Source organism: Podarcis bocagei (genome assembly GCF_964188305.1).
Source record: "Podarcis bocagei genome assembly, chromosome: 1".
NCBI lineage: Eukaryota > Metazoa > Chordata > Lepidosauria > Squamata > Lacertidae > Podarcis > Podarcis bocagei.
The window spans coordinates 132,531,246-132,542,010 of NC_138125.1; the positions used below are offsets into that span (position 1 = coordinate 132,531,246).

The 10,765-nt window shown below is 44.0% G+C and overlaps 1 protein-coding gene across 1 annotated transcript in view; it reads left to right on the top strand.

The window, feature by feature from the left end:
- CTLA4 (cytotoxic T-lymphocyte associated protein 4) overlaps positions 1-10,426 on the top strand; it is a 262,925-nt gene extending 252,499 nt beyond the window's left edge. Inside the window, exon 6 of the transcript XR_014004884.1 lies at positions 10,228-10,426. The gene's annotated coding sequence lies outside the window, so the exon portion shown is untranslated. The remainder of the gene's footprint in view (positions 1-10,227) is intronic.
- Positions 10,427-10,765: the final 339 nt, after the last annotated feature.

A 10,765-nucleotide genomic window follows, 5' to 3' on the forward strand; every position in this document is an offset into this window, starting at 1 on the left:
AACAACTACCTGATATTCAGAAGACATCTTAAGGCTTCCACAGAGGCTTTCAGGGAAGTTTTTAATGTGTGACATTTTAGTGTATTTTTGGTCTCTGTGGAAGCCACCCAGAGTGGCTGGGGAAACCCAGCCAGATGGGCGGGGTACAAATAATAAATTATTATTATTTCTCTGAATTTTGCGATGTTGCTTGTGATGCAGGTTTTGGCAAAAAAAGATGTGCAGGAATGAATTTAAACGGGCAAAATATATACAAAATATACAGCCAGGGTGATGTAAAATGCAACCCATTTGAGGTCATATTTGGGTATTATTTTTTCATGGTTTATTTTTTAAAGCTGTTTGATGAAGGAACAGGATGGACTGGATCAATGACAAGGAGATGTGTAAAATGGAAATATCCTGGGTTGTATTCTGTGCAGCACTACAGATGTTGTTCTGTCAGTGAAAGCATCTCTGCTTGCCCAGTGGAAGGCTCTTCCTTCTCATCCCCTTGCCTGCCGTTCTGGAGGCTCTCCCAACCCTTGGGAGCAGATCTGGAGAGGGTGTGTGGACCACATGGGGAGGGGGAAATTCTCACTGCACCGGTGGCACTCCTTGCTCTGACTTTTGCTAGCACAACAGTTTAGTTGAATATGGTCCACTGACCTGTCCATCCTTACTCAAGATGCCCCATCAATGAAGGGAAATCATCATTGTCCAGGGAACCACAGCAGAAAACTGAAATTTAGGGCAGAAGCCAGTTAAAGATCAATTGGATAAAGAGTTAACCCAGTGTTGAGTAAAGTCTTGCTTGTTCATTCTCCTGTGGATTTGTTTACAAGGTTGGCGGATGCAAATATTCCCAGGTGGGAATTTGTGGCCTTCTGACTCTCAGTCAACACAGCCAACCAGTTCGGCAGCCGGCCTCCTTTCCCACAGCGCAGGCACTCAGTTGGATTTCTCTCTCTGACATTCAAACAAGGGTAGCAAAGAAGACTTGGTAATATTCCGCACTGCAGCCCTGCTTACGATTCTGTCATCCCAGCATGTCTGGGAGACATTTCGGCAAGATGTGTGAATCCCTTTCATCCTCTCATGAATTACTGAAAAGGCATGTGGAAGTCGAAATACTCGCCAAAGTGAAATCTGTCATGTTTGGTCCTAAGCATGATGTTACTGTGGTTGGGACTGGCTGCTGAAATAATCTAAAACAGAGTGTCCTGGAAAGGCTGCTTCTCATGGTAACCTGTTCCATGTGTGTCCTCCTTTCCGTTAAAAACCAGAGACTTTCCCCTCTTTGAAGTCCTTAAGTGATATTTAACCCCCTTTCCTTGTTGTAAAGAAACCAGCGAAACAAGACCTGCAGCCATCACCCATCCCCAAGCATCAAGACTTTGAAGAAGAGTGGCAGAGTAACACTAGCAGAAGCAGTAGCAACCTTTGCTTTCTTAGGGTACTTCAGGATTTGCCTTGCCGTGTGCGAGAGAAAGAGAGAGAGACACAGAGAGCCAGAGACAGAGACAGAGACACTCTTTAAGGGCTCTTTGAAGTTAGAAATTGCAAAAAGAAAAGGTTATCTGAGTTTTATCTCTTTAACATTCAAACAAGTAGTGGAGCTCGACCATCTGAGCAACTTTATGGTCAGATCCTGGGCTGCGTCTTTGAGAGAGAGTTTGAATGTTTTGTGCTTATTAATTTTGGAAGGCAAGGAAGGGTTGAGAAAAGAAAGCTTTCTGGAATATATTACTGAATTCGGAAGCCAATGCACCAGGGGGAAGATGCACAGACTTTGTTTACCAGCCTAAAATATGTGTAAACTTCCTGAGTTCAGAAATTCCTGTCAGGGATTCCTGACTTCTTCCTTGACCTCTTGGGGCTGTTTCACATGAGTCCAAATAGGTGTATATTAAAAATTTAGCAAGTGCCTGCTTCTGCCCTGAAACATAACCATGGGAGATGCACTGAACAAAATAATTCTACAGCCACCAATTCTTCTGTGGGGAAGAACTGATGTATGTTACATTTTTAATGAATATTTTGGTGTGTGAAGCAGCTCAGTCCTTGCCCTAAAAGGAGGGAAAGTATACAATAACACTTTCAAGGAAGCTCCATAAGCATTTCAATCTCAGTTGGAACAGAAGGTTATTATTTGGTAACCCTTTTCCATTGCTGCAAGAGAGTTGGTTTTTTTAATGGTTATATACACACGCTCGTAAGCATTAGAAACCATGTTTTAAAAAACTCTCTTGCAGCAATGGAAAAGGGTCATATATATGTTTGTCTTGTCTGTTAGTATGTCTTTCTTTTGTGTGTGTGTTTCATGGTGAATAGCTTGGAATGGCACAATGGAAACAAACTGTTAAGTATTATTTTCTTCTTTGGAAGAACAGTACAACAATCAACAATTGGACAATATGTAAAATAACTAAGCAAGTATTAGACATCACCGCAGAATTGGCTCTACTAAACATCTTCCAAGACAACAATGCCATTTACACCACAAAGAACTCATAACCCACCTACTTTCAGCAGCCAGAAACACTATAACCAGACACTGGAGAGACCTGTCAGGAGTAAGCATGGACCAATGGTACCAAATAGTATGGGAATCAGCCTTACTAGAAAAATTAACCAATAAACTGAAACTGACACGGGGACAAACAGAAGAAGACACTTTAGATGGCTCCCCTTTATCACATACACAGCCCAACAAGACAATGACAATAATCCACCAACAGCATACAAATCAAGCTGGCTAACCTGATCCAAAACACCCACCCACCGCACTCACACACGAAAACAAAGATCACCACAGCCAATCACAAAAAACAACCCCACCCTAGGCCAACCCCAACCTCTCTCACCACCAAAGGAACAAAAATGAAGAGCACGAGCAATGCTGACACCAAACCCTACAGACATTAAGCAAAATAAAAATATCGCCACCTGACCCCACCCCCACCCATCTTCCCCCCTCCACCCCTTTTTTCCTCCCAATGTCTCAACAAATGAAACTGATTTGTAAAAATGTTACATGGAAAAAAATACCAGAGACATTACACATACTTCTGTAAAACAAGAAAATCTTTAATAAAAAAGTGAAAAAAAATATGCACTTGAGGCTGCAATATTTTTGTGGGAGCATCAGTGAAGCAGCATATAACCCATAAGGTTCCATTTAGGATCCCTTGCAATGATGCAGCGAATGCTGAGGACTGATCTCAAAGGCTCATTTCAGATGTCACACAAAACTATGGCTAAAGAAGCTTAACTTCTTGGAACCAGTCAGCAAACCAGAAACAGAACTAGTGTTTGAGGTGGGCTTGTAAACCATGGTTTGTGCCAACCATTGTTTGGCATTGTGTTTGAATTGACAACAAATAGTCATTGCTTTGCCTCCGGACTCAAGGCTAATGTCCCTAAAGACTAGACTGCTGAGTATTGGGGAGGGGCCTGTTTTGCATCTGTTTTGCATGTAGAAAGTCCTAGGTTCAGTCTTCAGGTAGAGATGTGTGATGGCCTGGGATTCGGACTCGGAGGCTGAACCTGAGGAATCCCAGCCTGCACAGGATTCCCCGCCTCCAGAACCAGCTGAGCTGGGGCTGGGGCTTGCGCCTGAAGGGTCCTCATCTGGGCTGGATCCTCAGGTGCAGGCACCAGCTGAGTCTGCTCTGGCTCCTGAGGTGATGGAGGACCCATTGCCTACAGGTGCTCCACTCTCAGCCCCGTCAGAGGAGGCTAAGGTTACCTCTGGGTCCGGTAATCCTCCAGCCTCTCCTGAGCTGCAGAGGCTCTGGGCAGAGAGGCGGAGGGAACTAAGTTTCCACAGGAGGAGTGCTCGCCTCCAGGCCAGGAGAGGCAAGTGACCTGTAGACTGGGGCCGCCCTATGCCTCGGGGCAGATAAAAAGCCAGCCAGCCCCAGTCCCAAGTTGCGGGAGCAACGTTATTGGTAGCCTGTTCCTGCCTGCAGCCTGTCCTGCCGGATCTCCTGTCCTCGCCCGACTCCCTGCTTTGGACCCAGCTTCAACTTTGATGGACGGCCTCAATACTGCACCCTTGACCTCAGACTGGACTCGGACCACACCTCACGGAAACCCACGGGACCAGCACAAGATGGGAGAGACTACTGTGTGAAATTCTGGTGAAGCAGTGACAGTCAATATAGATAATATTGAGCTACATGGACCAATGAATCAATATAATATGCTAATATGGAAAGTAAAAGCAGACAAACCACAACCTCACTTGATCAGGAGTTGTGCCCCAGCATCCTTAGTGACTTCACAAGACAGCCTGGGACTCATGTCTTAGATCATGTGGTTTAATGTCCTTGGTCAGCAGTTCTGCAAAGCAGCAATCATTGTGATCCTTCAAAAGCTGACAATCGCACCAGGTCATATACTTTATAGAATTATGAATAATTTTAGTTGCTCGTATTTCTGGCTGACAGGCACTGAATACTTAAACAACGTAAGAAGTTCACTGGAAACTTTGCCGGAGTTTCGTTAAAATATGCTCCTAGGGTTCTATTGATTTTGCAGTTCTGGAACATTGTATTTGAGAGTGGAATTTTCAGTTCGGCTTTCAATTTATTTAGCTCTCAAATATTATATGGTGCTATAAAATTGTGTTTCATATACCTGCTTGCAACAGAAATGAGAAGAATTAGAGCTGAAGGGGGGGTGCCAAGTCCCAAAGCATGCTACAAAAATACACACAGAGAGAGAGAGAGGGGGGGAATACCGTATTTTTTGCTCTATAAGACTCACTTTTTCCCTTCTAAAAAGTAAGGGGAAATGTGTGTGCGTCTTATGGAGTGAATGCAGGCTGCGCAGCTATCCCAGAAGCCAGAACAGCAAGAGGGATTGCTGCTTTCACTGCGCAGCGATCCCTCTTGCTGTTCTGGCTTCTGAGATTCAGATTTTTTTTTCTCTTGTTTTCCTCCTCCAAAAACTCGGTGCATCTTGTGGTCTGGTGCGTCTTACAGAGTGAAAAATACGGTAGATTTTATTTATTTATTTATTTTTAACTGGAATTTTTAATATTGATATTAGCAGGTACCATCCTTAATGTGAGTCGCCAAAGTCAATGGGGTTGTGTCAAGGAACTGCCATCAGCTCAGAGGTGAGAGGTGGAAGGGCAGTTGTGTTACAGGGAGCCTCCGAAGATCGTGCGAAGCAGCTCTTCCTCCAGGGAGGAGGGAAGCCCCGCCTCCTGTGGGGAAGGGATGCAGGGATCGGAAGATGCTAGAGAGAGCCGCAACACCGAGCCTGAGCAAAGCGGGGGGGAGGCACGTCCCCCTTTGCCAATGCCTTCCCTGCGCAGTCGGTTTGCGCGCAGAGAGGGGAGGAGAAGGATGGGGGTCAAAAGACTGTTATGCTGGGGAAGGTTTAAGGACCTCCCACTCTCAGATTCTGCTAGCGACTGAGAAGAAATGGACTTGAGACGCTCTGCACTGTAAATCGTTTTGTACAGATAATAAAGCCTGGAAAAGACAGGTGGGAGTCTTTCCTTTTTGCTCTCGAGCAACCACGCCAGCACATAACAGGTTGTTCCACAATGTGGCATTTCAACTACATCCCACTAGTGCTGCAGCAATAAAACTGCCGGCACATTTGCAAAGCTAAGCAGGGTCCGGTATGGTTTTTAACCATTCTTATCAGTGGAATAAATCCAGGGAAGGCTATATCTACACAGCTATAAAAAACGCTCTGCAAAAAAACCATTTTAAAGCTCACAATTGAAAAAATTGTGTTGCGATTTCAGCTCTACAGCGCCAACTGATGTCAGGGTTATAATGCATTTATAACGCTGTATTTTGACTAATGTAGCTGAGGCCTAAGTCAGTCAATCAACAGATAAACAGCAACACACCAAATGGTGGGCACTATGTGAGAACAGTATGATGGGCATATGGTCTCATCCAGCAGAACTCTTCTTATGGGTTTACATACATGGATTCATGACATAACTGATTCAAGTCATCCATAAGGCCATAACTGGCTGAGATTTACATTTACAGACTGTAAATATTACTAACAGGTAGATTATCAGATTTTCCCCGCAAAGGAAAAATCTGGATTAAATTGTTTTTCAAAAAATGGGCTGGCATTTTGACGCCGGTAATGCTGGCCGGTTGCTGCAAATCAACTCGCACATTTGAGGAGAACCCATCCCACAATAGACATCCATCTGGAAGCAGCTTAAGTGCAAACAGATTCCAAAATTGCATGCATTCAGGAATGGTTTGCATCTGAAGAATGGGAGACCATTTTAAAGGGATCAGTTTAATAATTTTTCACATGCAATTCATAAAGGACTATATGAAAGGCCATCATTCTGCATAAAGCTCATGCAGACACCAATATTATCTTTTTTCTTTGTTGAGTGCCACTGTGCAGTGCGTCTGGCAACGTTTATCTTGTTTGTCAGCAACAGTGGGTAAGGCAGGTCTGATTCTCAATTTATATATTCTTCTTTGGTGATCACTTGTAGCTGAGTAAGATTGCCTTCCATAAACACAGTTTTAACAATGAGTCCATAAGTGACTGTGGAGGCCAATTCTGGATCCACACGTCCTTCCACAGTGTGGACATTGGTTTCCGGGCGGGAGTTGATAACATTGAGGGTTTGCCAAGCGTGCCTTCCTCTTAGCATGTTTCTCCCTTGCGTCTTGAGTTCGAGTGTCTTCAAAGCCCATGACACCTTTGGTAAAGGCTGCTCTCCAACTGGAGCACTCGCAGGCCAGTGTTTCCCAGTTGTCAGTGTTCATACTACATTTTTAAAGATTTTCCTTGAGAGAGTCTTTAAACCTCTTTTGTTGACCACCAGCATTACGCTTTCCATTTTTAAGTTCGGAATAGAGTAGTTGCTTTGGAAGGCGATCATCAATAGTTTTCGGCCTTCATTTTATAAATATTGAAGCGAAGACAGTGCAAGAAAACTATGCAATGGATCACAGTTCCTATGCCAGTCCGCAGGAGGGAGAGAGACAGAGAGAAAGAATTATATTTCCACTCACTCTCGTGCTATTACCTTTATGGTATATCGAATCTTCCGTTTTATGTGAATTGCAACAGCTCCGGTGTTTTTAACGGCCTTTACTCTCATCAACTTATGAAAGATTTACGGCACTTCTAAACAGGAGTCATCAATTTCAATTCTCAGCAAATCAATGAGTGGGGGGGGGCAGACCCAATCTATTGAACTGCTTTATGCAACCAATTGCACAAGTTAACGTTTATTCCTTGAAAACATAAAAAACCCCACCTGTATGTGGACACAGAACTAGTAAAAGGTGCCAGCCAAAAAACGCTGCAGAGATTAAAACTCTGTATTTATTATCTCACCCAGACACAGAGTGATTCCCTCAACAGAACATTGTCAAAGGCAGCTTGTCTAGTAGTTTTTTCTATTGTTATAAAAATTTAGGGTGGCACACACTCCACGAAAACCAATCCTTCACCCGTCAGAATTTAGGAAATATTCCCTGAGAAAAATCACACTTTACTTTAGAACACAGAACAATCCCAAAACCTTGGCTCTCCTAATAACTCTAAATATTTCCTCTGCAAAAGGAAATGTCTTAGAGAACCTTTTCCCAATTGTTCTTTTCACTTACAAATCATACAAATTCTGTCTCAAGGGCATATTTTGCAGAATAATAGGGTAGGCCTGTGACCTGGATTCAAGAACTAAAGTGTTTATGACCTCAAAGGAAGGGTCACACTAGCCAGTTAATGCAATCAGTGACCGTTATCAGGTAACTTGTCAGACTAGAAACAAGCCACACACACAAGACACACACTCAAATTTCTGTTGTAGACTGCCTCCTTCTGTGACACAAGCATGATGCATTTTGGGTGGTCTTTGGCTAAGGGGCTGCACAATTTTTAAAGTCATTAAAAGTTCTTGCACACATTTGTTCTGGGCCCTCGACTCCATGCAAAGTGTGTGTGTGTGGGGGACACACCGTTGTTGCAACAGAAAATAGAGAAGTTCTTTGATTTCATTGTATCCTGCCTCCATTCAATTTTCTCTGGCCGATAACGAACATAGGAGGACACTGGACCCCTTGATCGAGAGTTGAACTGACAAAGCAAACTCCAGTTTTTTTCTATAACACTACACAGCACCACACAAGGAATTATTATTATTATTACAGTCGTACCTCAGAAGTCCTCATTTGGACAAGATTTCAAGTCTTGCCTCTAAAAGCTTCTTGGACCACACTGGTGTCATCTGCGGTCTCGGTCCAGTATATCTGAAGGAGTGTCTTCACCCCCATCGTTCAGCCCAGACACTGAGGTCCAGCGCCGAGGGCCTTCTGGCAGTTCCCTCACTGTGAGAAGCCAAGATACAGGAAACCAGGCAGAGGGCCTTCTCGGTAGTGGTGCCCTCCCCGTGGAACGCCCTCCCACCAGATGTCAAAGAGAACAACAACTACCAGACTTTTAGAAGACATCTGAAGGCAGCCCTGTTTAGGGAAGCTTTTAATGTTTGATGTATTACAGTATTTTAATATTTTTTTGGAAGCCGCCCAGAGTGGCTGGGGAAGCTCAGCCAAATGGGCGGGGTATAAATAATAAATTATATTATTATTATTATTATTATTATCTTGTTCCTCATGATATGTTCCCAGATCTGTGGCGTACGTTCCATTTCCATACAGTCGTACCTCGGCTCCCGAACGCCTTGGGAGTCGAACTTTTCGGCTTCCGAACGATCAAAAACTGGAAGTAGGTGCCCAGGTTTTTGAACGTTCTTTCGGAAGCTGAACATCCGATGGGGCTTCCGCGGCTTCTGAAGCTGCACTTCCAGAACAGATTCTGTTCGACTTCTGAGGTACGACTGTAAGGTTTTAAAAGGGAGGGGGGGGGAGTTGATCAATATTTAATCAATAGCTCTTTATTTTTTCACAAAAAAAGAATGTTCGAAAACCTGAACATTCTCTTTCAGTTTCTGATCGTCCGGGAGCCGAAACGTTCGACTCCCAAGGCGTTCAGGAGCTGAGGTGTTGTTGTTTAGTCGTTTAGTCGTGTCCGACTCTTCGTGACCCCATGGACCAGAGCACGCCAGGCACTCCTGTCTTCCACTGCCTCCCGCACTTTGGTCAAACTCATGCTGGTAGCTTCGAGAACACTGTCCAACCATCTCGTCCTCTGTCATCCCCTTCTCCTTGTGCCCTCCATCTTTCCCAACCTCAGGGTCTTTTCCAGGGAGTCTTCTCTTCTCACGAGGTAGCCAAAGTATTGGAGCCTCAACTTCACGATCTGTCCTTCCAGTGAGCATTCAGGGCTGATTTCCTTCAGAAAGGATAGGTTTGATCTTCTTGCAGTCCATGGGACTCTCAAGAGTGTCCTCCAGCACCATGATTCAAAAGCATCAATTCTTCGGCGATCAGCCTTCTTTATGGTTAGCTTATTATGTATGGTCCATGTATTATTATCGAAACAAAATAAAATAAAAATTCCTTCCAGTAGCACCTTAGAGACCAACTAAGTTTGTTATTGGTATGAGCTTTTGTGTGCATGCACACTTCTTCAGATACCATCATCATCATCATTTACTAGAAGGCACTATCTGGTACAAATAGGGCTGTGCACATTGCAAGAATTCGTTTGTGTGCCTTTATCTCCCCACTCCACCCCAAATGAAACCCGCTAACTCAGCATCAACTGATTTCATTCTGCATCGATTGCTTAGACATCTCCCTGTGCCTTAGGGCCTCCCCCCAAGGAACCTCACAGCCGGCATGCAGGCATTCCCTCATCCAAGTAAAAGGCAATCCTTCTTCCTTGCCTGGAATAAGCAAAACTGGTGAGCTTTCCCCCTGATCCAAACCCAACGCCATCCACTCCACAATGCTAGATTTTTGTGAAACCTACCATGGATTGCAGAGGAGGAGCGCAGGAGCTAAAAGAGTTAGAGATGGTCCCAAAAGGGAAACAAATGAACCCTCCTGAGCAAAACTCAGGCGCTATAAAAACACCATACATTTAAAGCACACTTAGAGTGCATGATTCCTCCACAAAGAGTGCTGGAAACTGTCGTGTACGCCTCACAGAGCTACAGTTCTCAGCCCTCTTAACAAACTACAACTCCCAGAATTCTTTGGGGAGAGTCAGTTGCTTTAAATGTATGGTGCAGATGCAGACTCAGAGCACACAGGGACTGGGATGAAATTCGTTGTGTTTCTCAGCCCACTGCTGAAGATCTGGGGATTGAGTAATATCTATACAGAGGTACCTTGGTTCTCAAACTTAATCGGTTCCGGAAGTCTGTTCCAAAACCAAAGCGTTCCAAAACCAAGGTGCGCTTTCCCATAGAAAGCAATGCAAAATGGTTTAATCCGTTCCAGACTTTTAAAAACAACCCCTAAAACAGCAATTTAACATGAATTTTACTATCTAACGAGACCACTGATCCATAAAATGAAAACAATAATCAACACACTGTACTATAAAATAAATAAGACTGTACAGTGGTACCTCGGGTTACATATGCTTCAGGTTACATACGCTTCAGGTGTTCTGCTAACCCAGAAATATTGCTTCAGGTTAAGAACTTTGCTTCAAGGTGAGAACAGAAATTGTGCTCCGGCAGCGCGGCGGCAGCAGGAGGCCCCATTAGCTAAAGTGGTCTTCAGGTTAAGAACAGTTTCAGGTTAAGAACGGACCTCCGGAATGAATTAAGTATGTAACCAGAGGTACCACTGTATTGTAGATGATAAAAATTAAAATTATTATTTTTACTTACCTGCCCTGATGATAGTCACTGTTT